General features: G+C 41.6%; 1 protein-coding gene across 2 annotated transcripts in view; it reads left to right on the top strand.

The window, feature by feature from the left end:
• Positions 1 to 2,785: 2,785 nt before the first annotated feature.
• LOC110983056 (vesicular inhibitory amino acid transporter-like) overlaps positions 2,786 to 24,228 on the top strand; it is a 32,839-nt gene continuing 11,396 nt past the window's right edge. For both annotated transcript variants that reach the window (XM_022241964.2, XM_022241965.2), the window contains exon 1: positions 2,786 to 3,188. The gene's annotated coding sequence lies outside the window, so the exon portion shown is untranslated. The remainder of the gene's footprint in view (positions 3,189 to 24,228) is intronic.

Below are 24,228 nucleotides of genomic sequence, written 5' to 3' on the forward strand. Positions count from 1 at the left end.
GTTTTGAAAGCATTATCCCTCAGAACTAACGAAATCTTTTTGATCATACGTGCAAAGGAATCGCACTGTGATACATAGGGCACTTTGGGCGCCCACTTACTTGGACAAAATGCAAAGTGGATGGCCTTTAGGCACTGAAAACGTTCGAAATAAAATGTATATACGTTACATATAAGTTAGACAATTCTAAATTGATGTTGCCCATGCCGAAACAGTAAGTCGGTAGCCGTTTCTCAAGAGCCAATGGAGGACACAGTCGCAATAGTGCGCATGACAGATTTTCAACTGAATGTGCGCAGAGCCGTAACGTAGCATGGCAGCAGTTGCATGCAGTTTTCTTTTAACGGCGATGGGCGTGTTCGAGTTTACCAAAGTTCGACCAACATCATCCGAACGACTGGTCGGACTATCTGGTCGACCATTCGGTATTAGGTCCTTGGGCATGGTCGTATCTCTGATTATCTGTGGCCTTTTTTAAAATTAAGTACAGAGGGAACCTGTGACGTGAGTGCAAAATGGAGATGGCAGAGATGATTGAATGCAACGAGAGACGCAACCAACGGCAAAATAATTATGAGTGCCGACTGGATTTTGTGAAATACTTCCACCACATCCTCTGACACACCCAGTGTTTCGCATCATGCCCAGCGGCCAATGAAGGGCGTCGCTGACCATATTTTCTTGGAGTCTCCATGGATGATTAATACAATTTCGAAATAAACGTGTATTGATTGCTGTGTAGCTGGTTTTCGACCAAGGGCTTCTATTTGGCATCTCCTCGTAGAATTACCACCTAAACACCAGAAGTTCGATCGGGGTGGGCTCTGAAAAAATGCTTACTACTCAGGTAACTTTGAAGTCAGAAATCAGGAATATGCCAATGCCAAAAATGGAGATTCTTGCCTCGTAAATTCAGAAAGTTAGCATACTAATTCCGTCCTTCAAATTATGCCAGTGATTAAAGAAAATCGTATGCTACCAACTTACGCTTTTTGTCATGAGACGTCAGTCGATTGTGCATCCCGGGTGTACGTGTGATCAAAAACCAAATCGATTGCTCACAAGGGAAAACCAAAATAATTAGTGACTTTCGCTATCCGCGCACTGTGGAATCTATTCAAGTGCTGTAAATAGAAAAGCGGTCATGACCGTGCATAATGTGATCGAAGTTGACCTTCCCCGAAAATCGATGGTACTGTAGTTTTTAAGATTCGAGCCATTTATGGGGTTGGCGTCTGTATTTTGAGTAGTACACGAGAGCCATAATCCCTTGCCGTGCTTACGCAGTTGCCGTATAGTATAAAAAGGCTAATACCGAATCCCAGATGGAAACACTTGTGCCAGGTTTGGTATGTGCAGGCAAAAACTGTAACATTCATTTTCGAAAAAAAAAACTGTGAGCGATCGTTCGCTGAGGATGGGTAAACGATGAGAGATTTTAAAAAAGCTGCGACTGCTGTATCATTACTTTAACGTACTTAAAACACGCCCCCGAATCCTGACTTTCGAAATGTAATAGATCTGACTGAACACTGAAAAATGGTGTGGGACACTGAGGTGCTACACTACTTGAGGCTCTGATTAAAAGGCATGCATTGTGCAAATTTCCTGGTGTAACGTTTAACTTGATATCATTACTTTTCCTCGGAATATGCAGTGAGGTATTTTTTTTTGTAATAGAGAGCTGGTCTAGGATTCTTGTATAAGTCTATTTTGGCATGACCATCGATTGCCTATCGCTTTAGTGCCAGTGTTTCTTTTTCATTCCTGTTTTCGGGGGAGGGGTATCTTTTAAACAGATCTTTTACACTTTACGCCTCTTTTGAAATCCTTTGTGAGGTAACAATCTTTGTTGTCGCGCTGTGTCTGAATCCAATCCGAATGTAAAGTGCATTCAATGCAGAGCAAGGGTTAACTGACGTAGTTTGAGTGACTTCTAGCGCAAATACCAAGAGGAAATGCCATCTTCATCTTCTCTAAATCAGAAAATGTTGATCTATCAAACAAGCGTGGAGCAACCAAGCGTTGCCCTCCGCTTCTTTCTTTTCTGCTATTTGCACGGGCTCCCAACAGGCAGTTCCTATTAGTCGTTTCATTTCCCCCACGCGCCATGTGTTCATTGTCCTGCTGTGCTTGAAAGTCAGAAGCCACCAGAGAGTCTGAATCAAGCTAGCCGTGAGGGTCTTGGAAATAGTACAGTCAGTGTCATATCGTAAAAAATCTTCTGGACGTCGGCACAGGTTGTTTTGACGCCTCGAACAGAATCAGCAAACGAAAAGACGGGAGTCAGGTTGGCGTAGTGACTCCTCGCCTTCCACCTCAGTGGTCCGGGTTCGATTCCCAGCTCGGTCCACATGTGGCTTGAGTTTTCACTCCCTAGCTGATTCTGTGGGTTTTACTCAGAACGTTCATCTGGGGTTGTCCTTCAACCACTAAACCTGTAACTTTTTCTCATTGATCCCAAACGTACAGGTCAATCTGTTTACATGTTTTTCGGGGAAACAATGCATACAAAAATTATACAAAAACATACAATGCAAAAGGTCTATAGCAGAACTCGAAGAAAAGATAAAAATGGTTTTCTTTAGCGGTCTCCAACATGGATTTGCCCTGTTTATACGATCATTTGTGGGATCTGTTTTGACGATCTTCTACCAGTATTCTCCGTCTCCCCGTTCACTGCTCAGTCTGATTCTGATTGCGTGGCGAGGACTGACGTCATTACATGTCACGATGGACTCCCACCAATGGCACCTCATCACCGGTGCGCCTGTAATTTATCTGTACCCAGTAACTCGCGTGGTTCACCTGCTTTTGCGGCTTTCCGATGAAAATGACGAAGTTGCATGAACTGCTCTCACCTGGACCAGACCGCCGAAGCATTGGTCGAAGGAGGGACGGTGCAGTTGACCAGAGCCGTGCACGAGCGCGGAGTAGCTATAGCCAGGGCGAGATAGTAGCCAACACCAAGCCATCGCTCCTGAAGAGAGTCCGAGATAATCGATCCTGTCAGGGGAGAGATTAAAGCGTGTCCGACAACTCTGTCACCGCGTAGTGTTGCAGAACAGCCCTAAGCGAGGTGCGTTGAGCTCGAAAATTACGCCTTGAATCCCGTGTGGTGTGCTCGTTCGGCTCAATCGAGCACAAAATCCTGGAACAGTGATGCCCGCTCTAGCGGCAAGTTAAAGGTAAGACATTGGTTAATTGCCATCTCAAAGCCGTCAGCAAAATACTCGAGATCGGAGTTTTTAAAGCTCTACATACAGTCATCACATTTAGAGTCATTTGTAATAAGTGAGCCTGCTGGCTTTCCAACGGGAAAATGCATGAAATTCGAGAAGATGCATTAAAGCAGATTTTCAAAGCTGGACATAGAGTAAGCACATTTAGAAACATTGCACTGCAAGCTTTCTAACTGACTGTTTTTAACAATGCATGAAATTCGAGAAGATGCATTAAATCAGCTTCAAAGATGCAATTTTAAGATTCCGAATTGAATGTCCTCTAGCTTTGCGTCTTGTGGCTTCGCATCTTGTCGTTCTGTAGTTTAGTAAGCACGGGCGTTTATTGAGAGCAGAAGACTGTTTAGGAGAGGAGACAAAATTGTCGAGGCCGAAATACGCGACTGCGATATTGGATCTGAATTCGCTGGAAATTTGTCACAGTATGAGTTAGATATCAGTTACATGCACGTCCCAGTCCTTGACAATCGAGATTGACAAAACGAGATTTCGCTTTTAAGTGACACGTCTTTGGTCTGTTAGTGACCAAGGCAACCACTAAATTGTCCTAATTTTGGAGACAAAAATATACGACACACGAGTTCGGTTGTATCACTTTACATTCACCGAAAGTATTGCATTTCATCTGAGGCAAAGACATAATCTACTTTACCAACTGCATCTTTGTAAAGAAGACGCAAGATCTATGGGCTATACAGTTTCCAGTAAATTCTTGTAAATGGTGACACGTGGATTTCGTTTTCTGTGTTAAGTTTCCTTTTGCACAAATGTAACTTCATCGTTGGTGACTGTCACGGAAGTAATGTCGTTAGAGAACGAGCATGCCACTATTAAAAAGCAAATTTTGGAGCAATAAAAAGCCGCGAAACAGCCGGGTCTATTTTAAGTGACCTAAAACATTTTCGTAAAATTTGATGTTGGATCAAATACCGATATCTTTGACCATCAAGTTGAAACTGTAATGCAAGGCCTGTAGAAAACCTTGCCGGATAACGACGTCTTCGATTTCCGTTCGCGTTGTCATCTCCACTTCATCGTTCTAGCTAACTGATATTTACAACTCCCGTCTCATTTTCCCTCTCGGGGCTTTTTAAGTGACTGCAGTAAAGAGATGTTACGAACACCGTCATTTCTAAACAGAAGGAAAAAAAGAAAAATTCTCTGTAAATGTCACTCACCCATTACAACCCAACAGTGTCCACATAAAATGCACAAAAAGCCTACGCTCCCCAGCAAAAAGGGGGGGGGGTTGTCGTCTGTCTATCATTGTGTTGGGACGGGCACGACAAGAGAAAAAGAAAGATATGCACAGGTCGATTTCGGATTGAGAGTGGACAAGGAGATATTGAGGTTCACATGCAACAGGTGACCGGGACTGAGGTTTGCATTCTGAATAATAACACGTGTCTTTTAAGACATAAAAAATTTGAACTTTTTTTTAACCCCAAAGAGTCATTTTGTGGAGAGGGTCAGGTTATAACCGTTGATGTAATGGCGCTTTTATTTGTTAGGTTTATTATTAAGGTGTCGTTCCCTTCGTAGACACAAAGACGTTCGTGTGGTATGTTTACTGTTTTTGTTTGTTTCTTTTTGTTTTGTTTGGCTTGGTTAGCGGTCAACATTTGGCAATCATTTAGCAGTGTAAGTTGCGTGACAGCCATGCATGATCTTGGAAGGGCATGCTTTTGGCCCGTATAGATAAGCGAGGTTCAAAACAAGATTAAAATAACCAAGACCTTCAAGATGCATGGCTGCTGTATGCAAACGTTCCTATTGGCTGCTAAGTCTAAAACGAGTTTGGGTCCATTTTGAACGTCTGTGCTTTAATTCCGGATGGGAATGTTATTCGAGCAAACGCTTATAATGATTTGGTTGGCTGAAATATTTTCACGACAACATTATGGGATCAATATACTTTCCAAGGCTGGAGGCTAAGACGTTATTATTACATCGTCTAACCAGCTCAAGCTAAGTCAGTTATCCTGGAAGACATGGGTGGGGCACTATTTATATTTGATCATGTTTTAGCGAAGCGTATTATCTTTGTCTAAAGGCATACAAACCAGTTGCATGACTCTTTCTTTCTCGTCAAACCCGATCGATCCTTGGGCTTAAAAGCCAAAATATTCATCGTCCGCCCTCTGCAATCCTTTGGCTCCTATGAGCAAATGAAAATACTGACGGCCCAGTCCCATCAACTGCGGAAGCTCTGGCTATGTGCTGGTGGAAGATTCTCCCCTCCCCCCATCACTCACCCATTCACGTCGCCGAGCTCCGTTCCGAGTGGATTGTGCCTTCATGTTCTCTCGCGGGACCCGCTTCTGTCGGTAAACACCAGGCCGAGATCTAGTGCTTTCTCTGTGTTGGTTAGTCATTGAGGGCCTTTTGGGTTTTTGCCGGAGTCTGTCAGTCTGAAGCACACTGGAGCGCTTTGCCCTGTTCGGTGCGAGGAGAGATCAAGACTTACGGAGGTAGAGAGTTGAGGGCACTTGGATTTCCCTTGGAGTCGCGAGAGGGATACACAACGTAACACAAATCAAAATTCAGTGAATAGTTTACCTCGAGTTTCGACTGAGCGTGCAGCCTCTTGCTAACGCTTCTGCTTTATTTTTTGGGATTACTAAACCGTATTTAAAATATGTATCGCGGACTCTATTTATTAACCTAGCGACTAGGAAACCCCTCTCTATACCAGATCTCCTCCATGCTATATAACGTCTCAGAAACCCACTGAATGAAAACGGAAGCATTTTGAACAAAATGAATTTTACCTCTGTAGGATATGCAGTTTGACTTCGCTTAATTCACTTGCCAATAAGTATAACTTACTCCAGTGCACCAGGTCCCCGCGTGACAAGCCGATCAGGAAATGACAGTGCTGTTCAGGAGATGTCTCAAACGAGAGCAACAGTTTTCGTACTGATTCACTGGTTTTTCATGTTTTGTTGTTGTTGTTGTTTGCAATTTCATTTTTATGAAATTTAATTCACAAAATCGGTATCTGGTGAAAATCTCAGTGACAACTGTTTTCCCAGCGCTAACCGCGAGGTGCTCTGAAAAAAAGGGTAGATAGGTAACCTCTGACGTGAACATTTAATATCGACCTGGGAAGTGAGTGTGTTTAATATGCGTGTGATTCTTCAAAGGATAAAGACTGTGTCCGTATCCAGTAATGGTACATTTTAATTAAATAGCGGGTCGCTGTGCGTCCAGGCCGCTTTGATGTGCCAAATGTCAGAAGCTACAAACTAGATAAAACAATTCTCCACGATGCGATAACGCATTAACCTATTTTCCCCTATCCTTAATTTTTAATTTCGTGTCGTGATTGATTTTATGAAATGACAAAAATTGAATCTGACAAAAAACACCAAAATCGTTTTGAGCTTACCATTTTAGTCATCGAGGAGTCTGACGAAAATGAATTGTGACCTATATAAATACTTGTTTTGCCATGATAAGATGCAGCTGTTAGCTTTATTATTCAACATGCTGTCCTAGTCTGTTCACCCTGAAATATACGACAGTGTTCTATAAATCACCTTGAGCTGTTCATGTTATCCAGTGCGGTCCACAGATGTAGAGTACTGTTGAACTTGGACTTACAATTTAAAAAAAAGTGAGCAATACTAAGAGTAAGTAAGAACAAAACAAACATTTTTTATTTACAAAATAAGCTAGGTCTTACTTTGTGTTTTATATTTTCAAAACTTAAATAAAGACCAATAGCATATTAATTCCATTCTCGGTTGAGACTTTTCGAGCAATGCAGTTTCCTTCTCATTGTTGCAGTGCCCCGATATTATCGTGGTTTTCAATCTTTCATTTGGAGGCAATTTCCTTTCAAACCGGAAATATTATTTCTGGCCTATCTGACATTCAGTAGCATTACAAAGACGCATTTCTTTTCCTTTTATTAACACACCAAAGATAGATCTTCATAATTTTTTCGTAGCCATTCAAGGGCGCCTTCATTGTAAAGCATTGTTGCCGCTAGATTATGCTAGGGAACAATTGGCGCGTTAGCTGACTCAGGTAGATGGCAAATGAGCCGAATATAATGGACCAAGTCGGGCGATTTCTAATAGAATAATGTGCGTGTCATTCACATTTGAAGGAGAATTTTTTTCAAGTCCATTAGCGAGATGCGAGTCGCGCTTCTCTTCGAGTGCCCGTCACTCCGAAACTGCGTGTGGAGTTCTTATAACTTCCTAATACATGACTGTATTGTTACGCCATTTACTTGCCTGTGACTACTTAACGAGACAATCTCCATCTCTCGATTTTTATTTTCAATCACCATACCCTTATTGTAGGGGAACAAAGGCTCGCTTTGTTTTATACAAGTTCTGATTATATGAGATGCGGAGTTACAGTTAGTATTATTATTGGTTTATTTTAAAACAGAAACACTGCAGCCAAAGGCCGAATTACGTTTCATATACATGATCGTAAAAAACATTTAAAATCCACAATGTGTAGGAAATTACAATGTATAAATTATGTTAGGATAATTTTATAAATAAAATGGACTATTACACAAATACCCGTCGAGCACACAACTAGGCCAAAAAGGGCCTGAACGTACTTTCAAGTTAATTCGATTAAAAAGATGGATACTATGATAATTAAAAATACATGCGATTTCACGAGACATTTTCAAAATTTGAAAACGAGTAAATTACAAAGACAAAACTACACAAATATTATTTAAGACTAAATCCAAAGACCAGGACTTAATAGATGAGAACCCCCCCCGAAAAAGAAACAAAATTGGTCAAATCATCTGGATTTGTAGAGCTTGTCAACCAGGGCTGGAAATTCTGGAATACAACTACTCTTACAGTTGGAAGAATAATAAACCCTCTCGTGGAAAAAATGACAAAAGCCTAAAACGCTGAAGATCTTCGCTTTGCTATATTTATTTGAGAGGATGGCATAAGTTCATTTTTCGCACATGCACTTCAATAAAATATCTGAATTATCTTGCAGCTAACCCACCTACAGTTACATGAAAAACCACTGATTATCAGAATTTTAATATCTTTGTGAAAAGTTAACAGCAAAAACGTCATATGTAGCTCGACTCAGTCCATAGCAACGCAAGGAGCATCGCCTTTGACTTGGTGTGCTTAATCTTAGCCTGATTTTTTCCCTGGTGAATACGAATTTCGTTAAATGCGAGTTACAGTTATGTACATATAAAAATCCCCTCACTGCCATTTACAAACAATTAAAACTTTGACACATTTGACGCAATCGATATTTTAAAGTCATGGACAGACCTTAGCCGAATATAATCAGGTGCATTACATTGACGAACAGCTGATTAAAACATTTTAACTCGTATATGTCTTGTAAATTGCTGGTCATAATTTTGTCATTATTCCCACTGTTCGTGCAGTGAAATAAAAGAATGAATAATAGCCAATCCCAATTTATTCTATCACCTCGATGACGGAAATTGAATGTCTTTTAACTTGTCAGACCATGCGAAAAAAGGAATCCATCCTTCTTCCCATAATGGGGGGTGACGTCATCCCCACTCCATGTAACCTCGGAAGGGAAAACAGAGCACGTTTTTCCGTTTCAGGCAGTATAAGGGGCCCGGTCTCTGTCTCTACCTGTTGTCCTCTTGAAGGTATAGTCAAGAGTCCGCCCCAGGGGGGAAGCGTCGTGTTGCAACTCCAAAATGAAAGGGGAAAAATGGAAAGAGCGAAATGGAGAGAGTAGGTTTTCGAAGATGGACATTTTTTGGCAGGGGCTGACATTCTGGAGTGTCAGCGGACTGGCGCCAAGTGGGCGTTTTTGCTTGATGGAAATCAAATTTTTAGCTATGTAGGCCTATGCTGTATTTGACACGGGTTATGTTGGCAAAACATCACGTTCGACAGTCCTTTATTCCCACAGTCTAGGACTTCAAGGACTACAACAGAAATGATGATGCACGCAGTTTTATGCGTTTTTCTCCGCACTTTTTCCGTGCTTCCCTCTTTTTTCATTGAAAAGTTCCGCTCCATTAAACGGGTTTTCTTGGAGTAGAAAAAAGTCTTTATCCATGTTATGACATTATTTTTGTCTTCAGTGCCCGCGCGAAAGACTCATGGAGCGATTCTGTGTTTAGCAATCATGAATAATGCCTTGTGGGTAAATCTGGAGATTGGGTAAGGAGGACATAATGAAAATAGATCTTGCTCGTTAAATCCGCAGGGGATGCTCGGTGAAGGGGGAAACAGTCGTCTAGTATTACTCGTTTGTCTTGATTCATTATGATCGATCGGGATCGTTTGGGGTTCGTTTAACCCTACGGCTACGAAGTTAGGTGCTCTACAAAAAATAAAGAAACAAGTGAGTAATTTTCCAATCGTGTAATTAGTACAGATCGACCTTCTTTGTGAATTCTCTGCTTGTATTATGCGAATGGCAGTTTTGCTTGAACTGTCGAACGAAAGGATCAGTTTGATTTCCTTTCTACTTTTAAATATACTTGGACATGCTTGGTTATAGAGGGACTGCGTTACTGTAACTATCAAGACATCCAGGCCTATACTGAGGCCGTATGCCTGCCAGGTTTTCGGCGCGTGAAATCAAGACCATTTGGTATATAGGCCTGCATACGCTTTGACAATGCGCTGGAAACGTCTGGTATCTCTGGCCACGACAACTGTGAAGATTCTGCGCCTAGTCATTAAAGCACGGAAATTGACCCACAATGCCCTGCGCGTCGTCATTAAAAGCTGTGCAGGGCCATCAGCCCTCCCCATTGCCTTGTTTGGGCGCTGGACGACGAGCGAAGGAAAGGTAAATGTACCAAAAAAATCCACACCCTCTATGTTAAACATCTTGGCCATCCCGGAGTTATTTCATTGAAGATTGTCTTTAGTCGAGTCGCACTTTATTAAAATCCTGTTTAAACCGGACTTCATCATATTGTACATGTACTCAAAAATTTTCTTTAAGCCGACAAATTTACCGATTCACGGGACTGGGTGAAGATTTGAAGTCATAATGTCTGTGTTAAGAGACAGGTTGATGAGAATATGCAATATTATCTGAAGGTAAGAGCGCAGTCGGGTCAACGTTGGCAACCCCTCGCGCAGCAGCTTCGACATGCTCGCCCGATAATAATTAACCGGTAAACGTCCATTTTGAACTTCTTGACCTACTACGAGCTCAAATTCAAAGTAATGGGAAACGTCGGTCAATTTGAACAGGCTGACGCATATTAGCTCGTCACTCCCGGACCATTTTGGCGGGAATCCGATTGCAGCCGCCCCTGCCACTGTGAATGACATGGACGGCACGGCAAAACACCAACAGGTTTTTGGCACGCGGGGGAAAGTCGGTACAGAATGATTGGAGGGGGGGCACTGGCACTGCAGGCACTGCTGTCAACATTACGTTGACAGCCGGGCCTTATTGCTGTGTAGTTTGTGCGCGTGGAAGTCATTCAACCAGTGAACATAATTACAATTCCCTTCGCAACTTTGCACTTAAAGTTATCGTAGCTAGTTGTGGAAGTAGGCCTACATCGTTATCAAAAAGAGGCCAGTGACCTCTTAGTCGGCGTTTGATATGAGATCAACAACGACTGACTAGATAAGTCTCCAAAATGGTCCAAACAGGAAGTCTTATTGTTATATAGAAAGGCTTTCCCGGTCCTTGTCTGACGATGCCCAAGTTATGCATCAGTGCCGTCATCTTTTCTGTAGTTCTCTGTGTCTTGGAGTTCAGATAATTCTTCCTATTGCTCGTTTCATTTCCCGACGTTATCCACGGCTCTGTCACCCAAATTGACATTTATCGTCGACCCTTTTGTGTTTTCTATCCTCTCTTGAAAAGCCCGCCGTAACAGACCCCCCCTTTTTCTCCCACTCTATACCCCCGTGAATGTCTTCGCTCTGCCCGGTCCTTTCTTGATGAATACGGTAGGATATTAGACCGGACCTGCGAGGGGACCTCGTTGATAAAGGAAACCGCTTGCAGGCAGGCTATAGAATTTCAAGTTCTCCTATTTATCCATCTCGTAGCTAATAAATTCAGGAGGACGTGCAGCCTCCGAGGGCGTCCCCTTGAGGTCTTGTCAGAGAATGAGGAGGGTAGGGAACACAAAAAGAAATGGGTACCGAGCATCGGAGGGACACAGTAATGCCAGGATGCAAGTTTTTTGATGAGATGAGTTCCCGCCACAAATGAAAAAATATTGACTTTGTGCCGTCTGATGGACAGGTTGCGGGATATCCTTTTACGGTGTGACTGAATAACAGGGATAGTGCAGGGCCAAGTTGGGGATAACCAAAACCGGAAACGTTGGCGAGATTTTCAATTATGAGAAGGATCCAGTGTCCTTTTTAAAATGAAATTCCAACCCTGGATACAAGCGACCCTATAAAGGCACAGTTTACATTGCTCAAAAACGTAGGTGAAATTGTCCTTTCCGTTAAAAAAAAACAATCTGAGTATAACTGCCGTGGAAAATCATCAGATCGCATGGACACTGAAAATGAGATGCATGTATATCAACACCGTAATATAGGACGTCCTTGACGTTGAAAACACCGCGCTTAACAGAATACCAAGAAATGAAATTTGTATTTCCTTTCCACGTCAAAACCTGCTGACAGTTTTAAAAATCACAATGCGACACTAAAACCCATGGCATAGAGGACAGGGCACAAAGCGAGCAAAGGATGTGTCCCTGTTCTCGGTGGTCAGTGTGCGTTGTCCTCTGTTGAATGTGCCTGTAGGTGTAACTATAGGGGGGCACTGGTGATAACCCGCCTCGGCCAGTGTACTGACTGTGGACGAACCCATTGCCCCCTCCAGAAATGATGGCCGCAAGTGCCCCCTGCGAAATGTACCCACAGCCTGTGCTTAGTCTATGGGAGAAAAAGGCAAAGCCCTCTAGAGCATCGTTGGTGTAGCAAAACACGACTGCATGGTCTTTTTTGTTGTACGTGAAGTTTTCTAGGCAGAGGTTTTCTGTTTCGTGTGGGCTTTAAGGCGATTCATTCCTGTTGCTGTTCTGACAGAGTAATTCTATGATTCTTCAGCTGATTGTACTCAACTCTCGTTACTCTTGGCCTTACATGCGTCTCTCATCTCATATGACATTATTTTATTCCAGTATTTCCCTAGCTCTCGTTTTATTCGTTAGCAACAGCATCCCCCCCCCCAAAAAAGCCCCCGGTACATTAAAAATGAGCACACCTTGGTCAAAGTGCGAACATGGTAAATATTTAATCCCACCATGTAAATCGGCTTGCCAAATGCAACGTTGACTTCCCACCGGTGGGTATTAATGTTGTATTACCGTACCTTATTGTCAATAAAGAAAAGGTGATGACACGCTGGTTTGCATATTACTTTGATTGGGCAGGTGGAGTTGTGTCCGGTAGAATGCTGTTAGCCGGACCACGTCCCGGCCATTGTCGTGGTTGTTCCACCTGCCAGCGGGGTGTCGTCGTCGGTTTCTTATCAATAAGAGGTGCCACCCTTGATCACTGAGCCTCTAACGCCACAGAGGTGCGATAGCATTATGATGTTTCTCCACCCGGACGACTGAGTCCATGCAGTCTGCAGACCGGAATACAAACAGCTTATAGGAGCAGTTCGAGTTGTGTGTGGCAATCTTAAGCAATTACCGGCACGTCCAGCATGGCTGAAGACCAGGGTCCTAACAAACTTAATCTTGAGGGAGCTCACACTTAAAAAATGGCGCTGGATGTGTAGATTTTTAAGTTCGCAAAATCGCCGCAGCGTTTGCGATGGAAGTGTTGGCACTATTTTTATAGATTCCGTGGGATTGCACCGGCTTCGTGCATAAAAAGGCTTAAATTTTGTTAACCATAGTGGATGTTGAGAAAAGAAATAAAGAAAACAAAAAATGGCTCTATAATGTTCATTCCGGGGGAAGATTTAGAAAAAAAGTTTCAAAATCCTGCCTTTACACGAAAGTTGTGTCATTCTTTAAGCTCAAAGCTCAAGAAATCATTCGACGGCTCAGAGAGTTTTGTACGATACCGCGTTGGTATGTTGTGTTTAGTGGTTACGTCCATAGCCGAAGGTAAAGATATCGCACAACAAAGGCTGAGATCTTCTAACGTACGGGTCCTCAAAAGCCTGAGGGGAAGTGTTCCTATCGACGTATATGTTGCCTCTGGCAATACTTCTCAGTTGGAATCCCCCGCCCCAAAAATAATGAATAAAAAAGTAAATAAATAAAAATGAGAGAAGATGAAAATGTCCTCAAAATCTTATCACGTTGTGTCTCACAAAATCAATTTGCATGCATAAAAGAGCTGGATATAGCCCAAGGGTGATTCAGGCAGGCAGTGTTCTCTTCCTTATTGTATCCTATGGGTCACATTTATTTGTTTCTGTAAAGAGTGACTCTCGATAAATTTTCTCGAATTGTCATCGTTGGCCATGGTACTCTGAGTTTGTTTCACGAACTCCTTGTGCTACGTCTACTTCTATTTGGTTATAACAGAGAGCAAACTTCCCTTTCAACCTCTTCACTTCTCAAGTCCATTACTGTTGTCAGCAAAAGCCACAGAAAGGAATTCCTGGTCACGGGTTGGCTCTTCTTGGGCGGAAAGCTTTAGCCGTCCCATCCATCGATTAACCCTCGTTCTTCCTGTCCCGGAAAAATGTGCGTCGTGTTTCTGGAAGAGACGCCGATCGGGTCTCAAATTCACAGAGGGAAGCATGTCAACACTAGCGTGACCGCTTACAAGTCACGCTTTTCCTGGCCGTCACTCCCTGAGGAGAACGGTTAGTGTAAAATGACCAGTGACAAAAAAGGAGTGGCTGTAATGAATAATGTATTATAGAGAGTTATTTTAACCCTAACAGTCCTAAATCCTCTAATTTTAATATAATTTTGCACACACCCTAGGGAGTTAGGGTTAATGTTAATATCACACCCTTATTGCAACATAGTTAGCGACTGACAAATTACAGTAATCCCTAAAACCTTCTACAGATCAAATCAAAACAAGACAGTAGAGCACAAGAGAGTAGTTTATAAAAATTAGGCAAAAAGGTTGAAATGTATAATGTAAAGATATGTAAAAGATTACGTTATGTCAACTCTATAAAGCGTGGTGCTTGCGTATTTATACTTTGTGAGCTAGTTAATTTGAAAAACATTTGAGCACGGTACTTTGAGTCAGTTGATCTTTGATTCTTCCTGTAATGCTCAAGCTCCGTCACAGCTTTATATTAATTTCAATCACTTCTTACTATAAAACATGTCACTTGTTATTTAATGCCATTTTTGGCAAACTGATTTGCATATGACTCAATTTCTGAGCTCTCCATGATCAAAAGATTAATAGACTTTTAACGTGTATTGGCTTATAACGACTGCAACCGTCTTTGACTATCGTACTGAGGTTTCACTATCTTACTAAGATAACCTCTCACCAGTTTGTTCGGCAATATGGCAAGCGCTTCACTGGGATGCGGGGAAGGTCACTCTACTCAACGCGGCGTTCTGCCGTAATCGGTTGCAGCATCCACCATTCGGATGGTTAACGTACACATATCACTGGCTCTGAGATAAGCGACACAGCTACATTAGAGTTTTTTTTTTGTTTGATAAGTCAACTACAAATGCCTCGGCTTTCCCTGGCTGTCAATGTCATGAAATTTCACTCATCACTAAAAGGTCTTTTACTGAGGTGAATAATCTTTTAACTGCACGTTTTCTCAACAATTCCCATTCCTCTATCCCTTAGCTTTGTCTCAGGATTCTGTGAGGTTGCACAGTGGAAAACTACTTTGACCCTTGGTGTTTGAGACGTTTTATACATATTTCTCAATTTAATCTGGATGTTACCCGAATATTTTTTTCGGATAAAACACAGACGCATTGAACAACGGGGTCTGCATGGAATTCCCATATCATTGTGCAGACTTGTTTCATTAGGGACAAAATAACATACATGGAATAGAATCATGCTATGATTGAAATATTTAACGACAATTATTATGCAAGATTGGGTATGGGGTATGCTTAGTATGGCTAACATACTTTAACTTTTAAAATGTTCAAACCAATGGGAAAAAAATAATAGGACAAGTTAGGTTATTTTCTTTGCGTGGATGGACTGTAAAGTCTTTTATTATGAAATGCACAGCATGAACAACGGTTACTGCTGGTGTCAATGGAGTATGTACGTAATGTCACAAGTTGGCTCATCGTAAATATCTGTTACTGAACACAGTTCGGCACTGTATCACCAAAAATGAAATGAGAATTATGTTGCTGTGTTTTGAACTTTTTCTTCAAAACGTGAGAAAGTCCGACTCAATCCAGCTCGTAAGTGACTTCGTCACAAAGGAGGACGCACTACAATTTGCAAGCTCACATTGGACGATCGCTGAAGTTGCGCGTTAACTTCCGGCTCCATGGTTCCATATAAACGGCGATCAATGCATGTAACCCTATGTGCAGTGCACGTGTGTTGTGGGCGTGGTTTAAACTGGTGACGTCACACTTACGAACCGGATACCTTATTAGGGTAGTCGACATAATGGAAGCTTTCGCCTGGGTGCAATATGCAAATCTGAAATTGTGTGGCCACACCGCAACACATGCTGAGAGGTACCTCTGCTCAACCTTCGACTAATAAATGCAACTGTTTTGGCTGCACCGACCTTTCGCAATTTTTCGTAGACGCCATGAGTCTATTTTGACGCTATGTGCCTTTTCTCGGGAAATGACAGACTATAAAAAATTGAAACGTAACCTCAGCTGGAGAACATCATACGTTCATTCCCTGCGCCAAATGGAAAGTCAAATCTGCTCATGGAACGCAGTGTGAGTTAGTTACGCACGAACATGTACAGAGCATTTTGGGCGATTGGATCACAACTTGTCATAATATGAGCACAGATGTTTTCAAACATGTCACCGAACACAAATCTGAGGGGGCGGAATCCATCCCTGAATCCAAGAGAAAAGCTCCGCCTTATTCCTGATTCACGCTCATTACTTAACCAACAGATGCAAAGAATTCAGGAATGCTAAGAAATGTGAACCTTGGTTGTATTATGGGATGGAGTGGCGTCAGTTAGCTGCCTGCTTGGTTGGCTTCACGGCGTTCTTAATTTGCGGTGATATGGACCTAAGAATGATACTTGTAAATGTATGTAATTTCTCTGCAAACCATACATTTCGTTAGTATTTCATTCGTTTGCAGTCATGAAACGAAAACAAATTGGTAGCTTAATATTAAATTCCCACCTCGCCGAAGGCACATCCGATCGTTCACAGTTCGTTTTACGCAACCAGAAGGCCGATATCAGTGTGTGAATCATTCCTAACTGAGGCACCACAGCGATTGGTTACTAAGAAAAATACCGCGCCCGGGGCCCAACTGCGACACGGGGAACGTGTTTACCGGCCAGCCAATGATTTCGATTGCTGTTATTTTGAGTCGTTATAACACCGTAAGTACATCTGAAGGAGCTTCATTTAAATGTTACCTATAGAGTCACACGCTAAGACATCCTTGCAGTGCCATCAAATATATATTTTCGAAAAGTGAAGTATATTTCTTCGAAGTCCGTTTTTAGGACATATTTTTTTTCCAACTTGATTTGTACGAGATATATTTGGTCCAAAGTTTGTTTGTTCAAGACATAAATATTCCAGTTTGTTTTAATGAGATCTATATTTTAGAAACATTGTATTCCTCACATAAACAGACTTCGAAAAATATAATTCATAAAAACAAACTTGGAAAAGTGTATTTCGTAAGAACTATTGTTTCCAAAAATAGAAACAAATTCGTTTCTTTACATAGATCTTACAGGAATGAAACGAATTTGAAATGCACTTCATAAAAATAAACTTCATAAATATAAACTTTAAATAAATATACTTGACGGCAATCTGGGGCTTTTGAACACGCCCATTGATTAACCATGATTAATTTTACAATAGATGCCTGACAACCAGCAGTGTTTCCTCTTCAAACTTTGAACTATGTTTCTTTCATACATATTTTGGCATCAATATGTACATATTAACGACTCAGGATTGCATTGCATTAGGTACCATTAAGCAGGCGGTGATTGGAGTTGCCTTTTCTGCTCGTAGGATATGTTCGTTATAAATGTAAATCCGTCACATGTAACTTCATCTGCCGCCCTTTGATATATAATGCACATGTATTTTAATTGCGAATCTGCTCATACTTAATACTCTGTACTCATCGTTTGGTGTATCTACCATTTAAACTCTGATTGTTGCTATGTCATCCAGTAATGTTAGGTAGTCTGATTAGCATAGATCAATTATACTCCCTAGAGATGTAGGTCCCCGTATAATGTGGAGCAAAAACGTCCACTTCAAATGACTCTCCTGACCATTAGTAGAAAAATGTTTAGAGACCTATTAATGAGTACGAAGGGGCTGGAAAACGTAAAAGGTTTGTCCAGAAAAGGGTATGCCATTTCCAAGTATTAAAACTTTTCATAGGCGATTCCAATTAAATAATTTTAAAACATTCTCTCTGAATGACTCATGCAAGAAAATAACCTTTCTTCAGTTACACGGTATTCTGGTTGTCTTTGGAACTGCGAGTTTAGTTTCAAAATGGCATTTAGAAGTTGTTATTGAATTTCATGTTAAGGGATGAATATATCGAAAAGGCAATTTGTGGAACTTCACTCAGAGTTAATATAGCGCAAAGATTGAAAAGACAAACCGACGCGGAAGAGAAAAAATCTTCTTAAAAAAAACAATATCAGTTCAAATACCAATTTGGGGTTGCTTGTATAAATGCAAGTTCAGTCCATCATTTACCCCATTCAGAGCTTGTTCGTGTGTGAATGAAAACTCCGATTATTTCGGGAAATACGAGTCTGAAGAGGCAGCCAAGACGATCAATCTTTGCCGTTCATAACTTAGTTCAGGAAATCCCGGGTATCGCGCCGACAATTGGTAGGGCAAATGGCGCGAGCATTATTCACAGCCAGTTAATGTGTGCGTTCCCGCGTTCCATTCATCACCAGAGCTTAGATCTGGATCGCTTCATTAACGATAAAATGCATGCACTGTGGGGATGATGAACCGTTCCGTTGACTTTTGGAGGCAGTCTGTCGCGGGTGGAAGTGCACTTTCTTTGAAGCCTAACGGTTTAACAGCTCCATACGGTGACATCACACTTGCTGTAGCACTATCCTCCTAGATTTATAGTTAACGACTGGCCGTATATACGCATGAAGCTTTGGGCCAACAACCATTAGGGCCCACAACGGTAAAATGTAGATGTATGATTACAGATAGTCCAGCGCCCGAAGTTCACTGTTCAACGTCTCTTACACAACGTTGGACAAATCCCCGTCCCTTGATTGGTAGGTTGTTGACCACATGTCATTGAAGTATTCGCCTTAACGCAAAGTAGTGCCACACCACACAAAGTTCGTTACAGTAGTGAACAGAACGTATACGTTAACAGAACGGAACTCATAGGTAATCATGCAAGGATTACTTGACGCGGCGTTTTGTTCTCTAGGAGTTTTTTTAAGATACATTCTGCCGCTCTTGTAAAACTCCAATGTACCAAACACTGTTATATTGAGCAATCGTATACAAAACATCGAATGTACCGCTTGGTTCCTGGACGAACACAAAACATTTACTTTCAACAAAACATTATTCAAGTCAAGGAAAACTCATAAGAAAAGCTATTTCATTTCGCGATTTAACTTCTATTTTTGGACTGGAAACAATCACCCTAGACCTGCAAACACTAAGCTGAATTATAGGCTGAGATTACCCTCCCAGTTTTTCACTAAAAATCCCCTTCTTGGTGCTTCACGTTACTGTTGGTATCATTTGCTTGGGATCAGTGAAACTGTCCTCCCGCAACTAGCTGCACTGATTGCATCGTCGTCGTTTTGCAAGATCAATAAACAAAATTGTTTTAATTATGAGCAAATGCTGTTTTTTTAAGTCTCACATGCCACAATTTGTGATATCCGAGAGGCTATCTACGAGCCCAGTTCTCAATGTTGTCTGATACAATTATTTTTTTTCGGATCTCTATCCAATTTCCAGTTGAAATATGGTCATGAAGCTTTCATCGTGATTTATTTCAACAAAGTTTACATCAACATTGTAATCCTAACAACGAATGCTGACTTCCATTTTCATGGCTTTAAGCTGTTAACAATTAATTTCCAAGTACTTGAATGGATTATATATTGTGCTGTTGGGCCAAGTTGCCTGTATAAGTTTGGTATCACCTGGAAATAAGTCCACAAAATGCAGTTTTTTTGTTTCATTTAATTTATTTGGGCCTAAGTGGTCTTTTTTATAGAAAGAAGCTCTTCTCTTTTCATTCATGTTACATCCGAATATTCAATACGCAAATATTCGAATATTCGATAATCGATCGAATTTGCAAGTACATGTATTCAGAGATTCGGCACAGCCCTTAAAAGTGTTTCACATTGATGCGATAGAGACAATAATTTCCTTAAGAGACAGGTGGAATAAATTATTTTTTATATTACATACGCCAACAACATGTTGATGGGTCAAATATTTGGAACAAAAATCATAACCTCGAATGGACCGAAAGCAATAAAATCACAAGACTGGTTCCTTGCTCTTCAATGTACTTCCTTAAGGTCTGTTACTGAGTCCGTGCAAGAAGTTAAAGAACTGTATGGCATCTGGAGAAATCTGAAGAGAAAAGCCACTTAAACAACGCAAGAGTTTCGACGGCAGTTCCTTTGAAAACTGCAGACTTTTTATTCCGAACTTGCAGAATTCTGCCCAGATTGGTTAGGTCGCATACAGTGGCAGTTGCTTGACCTAAATGCTCGTCTCGATAGTGACAATCTCTTGGTCTGAGAACCAGATAAACCAAATCACGTGGCACAAATGGTAGCAGTAAAATAATGGTAACGTCGATCAACTGGCAGCTTTGAAGGCACACTGCTGGATACCATTGAAGGGGGTTACGCCATTGGTGGCCTAGTAAAAATGCATTTCCATACAGCAACTTGGACATGCGTGATGTGATCACGCCAATCTCCAGAGCCCTTCGGTTTGTTTATTATGGCTTACGGTATTCAAAGGGGATATTTTTCGTCGAGCAGGCACATGACAGATTTCTCAATATGAACCTTGGGTTCATCCGTTTAGACTTCATATTGATTTTGTTTTCTTTTTCGTATGTTACAAGATCAAAACTGACAGATCTTGATTGAGAAAGCATTTCACGTCTGTATTTAATTCCAAAGTGAATTAATTGAATGTAAAAGAGAGAATCTACCTGCTACCAACACATGTAAATGGACACCTGAAGGCAGCATTGATTTATTCTATCGATAGCAAGTAGGCTGACATTTTCTTGGGAAACGTTGGTGTTGGTTTTGTGTGTGTGTGTGTGTCTTATATACCGGTAATGAATCACAGACGCCAATTTGTACTGACATGGTGTTTACGCCAACAAAAATATACCTGGCTCCATTAATGCCGACTGTCAGTAAATTGACCAATTTCATTTGAATTCTTTGTGACTTAATCATATGTGTATGGTATCAACTCGTTACTTGAACCACAGAGAAGGGAAAAGACCACCTAAAGTCAGGCGTTTACACACTAACAAGATAAACGCCCAGTGCTAGTGCGCCATTCAATAAACTCAAGCTGCAATAATGTATCCAGCAGGGCCTACATACGAGAAGCTAATTAAGCATGTCAGCTGTAGGCCTTTAAACGCCGCCAACAGAAGTACACCGGTGATGAAAGGGTATGCTGTCATCTTTTACTCCTAAAATACACGCCCAATTATCTTTTTTCCCCTTTCGTAGTGTTCAAAAAGGTTTCAGTGAAAAAGGCTCTTCATATGAAATTGCCTCTAGGGAGATCGCTGGTTTGCGGGAGAGATGCTGCGTGCACAGGTTCGCCACCCCTGAACACACAGGCGACCCACTTAAACTGAGAGTGTTTGGAAAGCGATAATTCGCCCGAATACCGTCGGATGTAATTAAAATGCCACTCTGTCATGATCTGAATAATGATGACTATAGCCGTTGGAGGGTTGTTGGAGGAACTGTAATCCTTATTGAAATTGTTGCCCATGTTTAATTTTTTTTCTGCGGCCGCCGCCCCAGACCACCTGATGCTACATGTGGACACATTTATGCAGTCTTTCAGATCTCAATATCTGGGCAAACAGTTCGGGCATTCGCTTTTCTTCAAGAATCTACTCCGGTCCTCCTCCAGGGATCTACATCAATCATCGCGTCAAAATTATGTCTCCACTCATGATAAAAGCTTCCTTGTTCGCAGAACTTGTAATATCAAAGCACGAAATATATAAGGAAATAAAACAAGGGGGGATGTCCGATGTCCTTACATTGGCACCTCATTTGAGGGTTTGTCGGCGATGGTGGTCGGCCTGAGATGAAAGAAGCTGCACCGGAGAAGGTAGGGTGCAGAATATTATAGACTACTATGCATTACGCCCACGAGCATGCCTACAAGCTGCGTGAATAGCAAGTGGAGAGAGCGGCCACTTGCAATTACCTTGGCAGGAAACCAGCTGTAGGGTGGCCACGCAGCGGCATGAAGGTGTGTGCATCTTATTAAGCTAATCTTTCCTTGATCCGCTCGTAAAGGACTTCAAAAAAGTCAATACACGAGAATATCCCTTGTATGCTTGGAATTTAATCTCCTCTTCTAGGGGAATGCTAAAAATCTGTGTGTGGTTAGAAATTATTTACAACTATGCGTTTTCCATGACAAGCGCTTACGGTCAGTGTGAATGTTTAGTCTGTCGAAAACGGACTGATAAACCGAGTTGTGCAAACTGAGACTGAAGAATTTGAACGAGAACATCACATCATGGAGGAAGGAAAAGATGAACGGTATGGACATGGTAGAGGCGTCTGCGTAACGGCAAGGAACTTAGGGTTTTCATGTTAAAACGGCACACGGTCTCACTGAATCTAAAGTTTGACAAGAAAACAGCTCGAAAACCTCAAAATCATTATCACAGTTAATTTCCACCAAAGTGGCATTACTGAAGGAATCGCACATGACTTTCTGTGTGACAAAATATTGGTGGTCATTCGCATTTCCCAATGCTGCAGGGCAATCTCAACGAAGACAACCCGTTAGATTACTCGTTGACTCAAATCCTTAGATGTGATTGGTCGCCTGCACCTGTGCCATCTGGAACACCTGTACCGTCCAGAGCCCTTAATGCCTTTTACCTATAGCCTACTCGGTTATCACGACTGAAAAGGCGCCCTCCAAATCACTATGGACAAACCGCGACCCCGTTTACCACCAAACAAGAGATCAGTGACCAGAGTTAGTCGGGGCAGAAAATTCTACCAAACACATCAATTGGAATATGATATTGTCTACGAGAGACTTAAAGTGACCATTGACATTTTCACGTTTACCAGTTTTATGGTATGACTGGAAACGCTCGTATCCTCATTAAATGTCGCCTTTCCCCGGCGAGCATTTTATTCTGAGATGAGCGATCTAAAATACTCAGATAAATTTGATATCTTCCTTGATATAAAACGTTCGCTTATGGGAGCCACTGGCTTGCAATTTCGGCTAGTTGCCACATCCTTCTACTTGAACACGGCCCAGGTCTCTATGCTTTTTATGCGCCGTCGCTGCTGCCAAAGGCTATTAAGATGAATAACATGTGATGCTGACATCAAATATGTGTAAAATAAAAATTCCTTGACAGCGAAATTCGGGCTTTCAAAGTCTATTTAAAAGACCTAAAATATTATGACGTAACGCAATATTTACCGAGGTGCACTCTGGGTGAAAGGTGGGGACGACAGTACGCGCGCTATTACTAGAACATCATGCGCATGGAAACTTGTCAAAAAGATCCTGAGATTGAGAAGGCCGACACTTTCCAAAATGGTTCATTAACTGCTGTGTGCCATTGTGTGTATCAAGCACACGACGAACGCCAGAGCTGCATTTTTCAAGTTTGCTCCGTCTAAACGACGCGCGAAGGCTTGCATGACTTACGATCGTGTTGGACTGGTCCCCGTCTCTATTATACATGTATAGGGACCAATAGCTAGCTGCGATTTAACGCCAGCGATTAGCCCTGTCAACTGGATGCTGAATATTTAAGTTTTTGTCAGGCCAGTGGCAATGCTTTACCATGAAATACGTTTCAGCGCGGGGGCAATAAAACGTCCTTGCTAAGCCTCTGTGATCACAGTGAGGGAGTTTAGTTTTCAATGATTGTCATCGATAAATCATTTTACAGCAATTTATTTCACAGTTAAATTTTAGATAAATGAACAATTTATGGTGAAGTTATTTATGGTAACGAAGAAGAAAAAGAAAAACATGCTATCAGCTCCTGCTTGATTATGCGCTGAGTGGGCATCGTTTCCTCATTTATATACACCCGGCAGGATTCTTCCGGATTCATTACCCGCTACCGGTCCCTACGTTCGGAAGACGTCTGTAATAAGATGTCTGGAAACTACGCACGGGACGGGAACCAGTTTAACGATCGTGTTCGCCACCTTAGATTTCTCTCCCCACTTTTCACCCAAAACGCGTTACGTCATTATGTCTTAGGCCTCTTCACGGTACTACCATCGCATTGTATACCCAGAGCCCGTCTTATGTTATACAGGATCCATGCCGACTTTTAATTCATTTCGATATTCTCTACTCGGTTTTACAGTTCCTTGGGCCATACATGTAGATGTATAATGCACGTATATACAATCCACACGTGTACACAACCAATTATAGGCCCAGTTTATATACTATTTAACAGTAGAAATGTTCACAAAAACCATTGAAACAAATTTCTCTGTGCTCAAAAACTTTAATGGCAGATTCCTATAAGGTTTGTATGGGATTTGATTCTGCGCATGAAAGATACATATAAAATAATCACTATTGGCAGCTTGCTGAGAGTAGTTTAACCAAGTCTTAGAAAACAAA

Source organism: Acanthaster planci, linkage group LG06 (genome assembly GCF_054643075.1).
Source record: "Acanthaster planci isolate LZ-2023a linkage group LG06, COTS_SCS, whole genome shotgun sequence".
NCBI classification, from domain to species: Eukaryota; Metazoa; Echinodermata; class Asteroidea; order Valvatida; family Acanthasteridae; genus Acanthaster; species Acanthaster planci.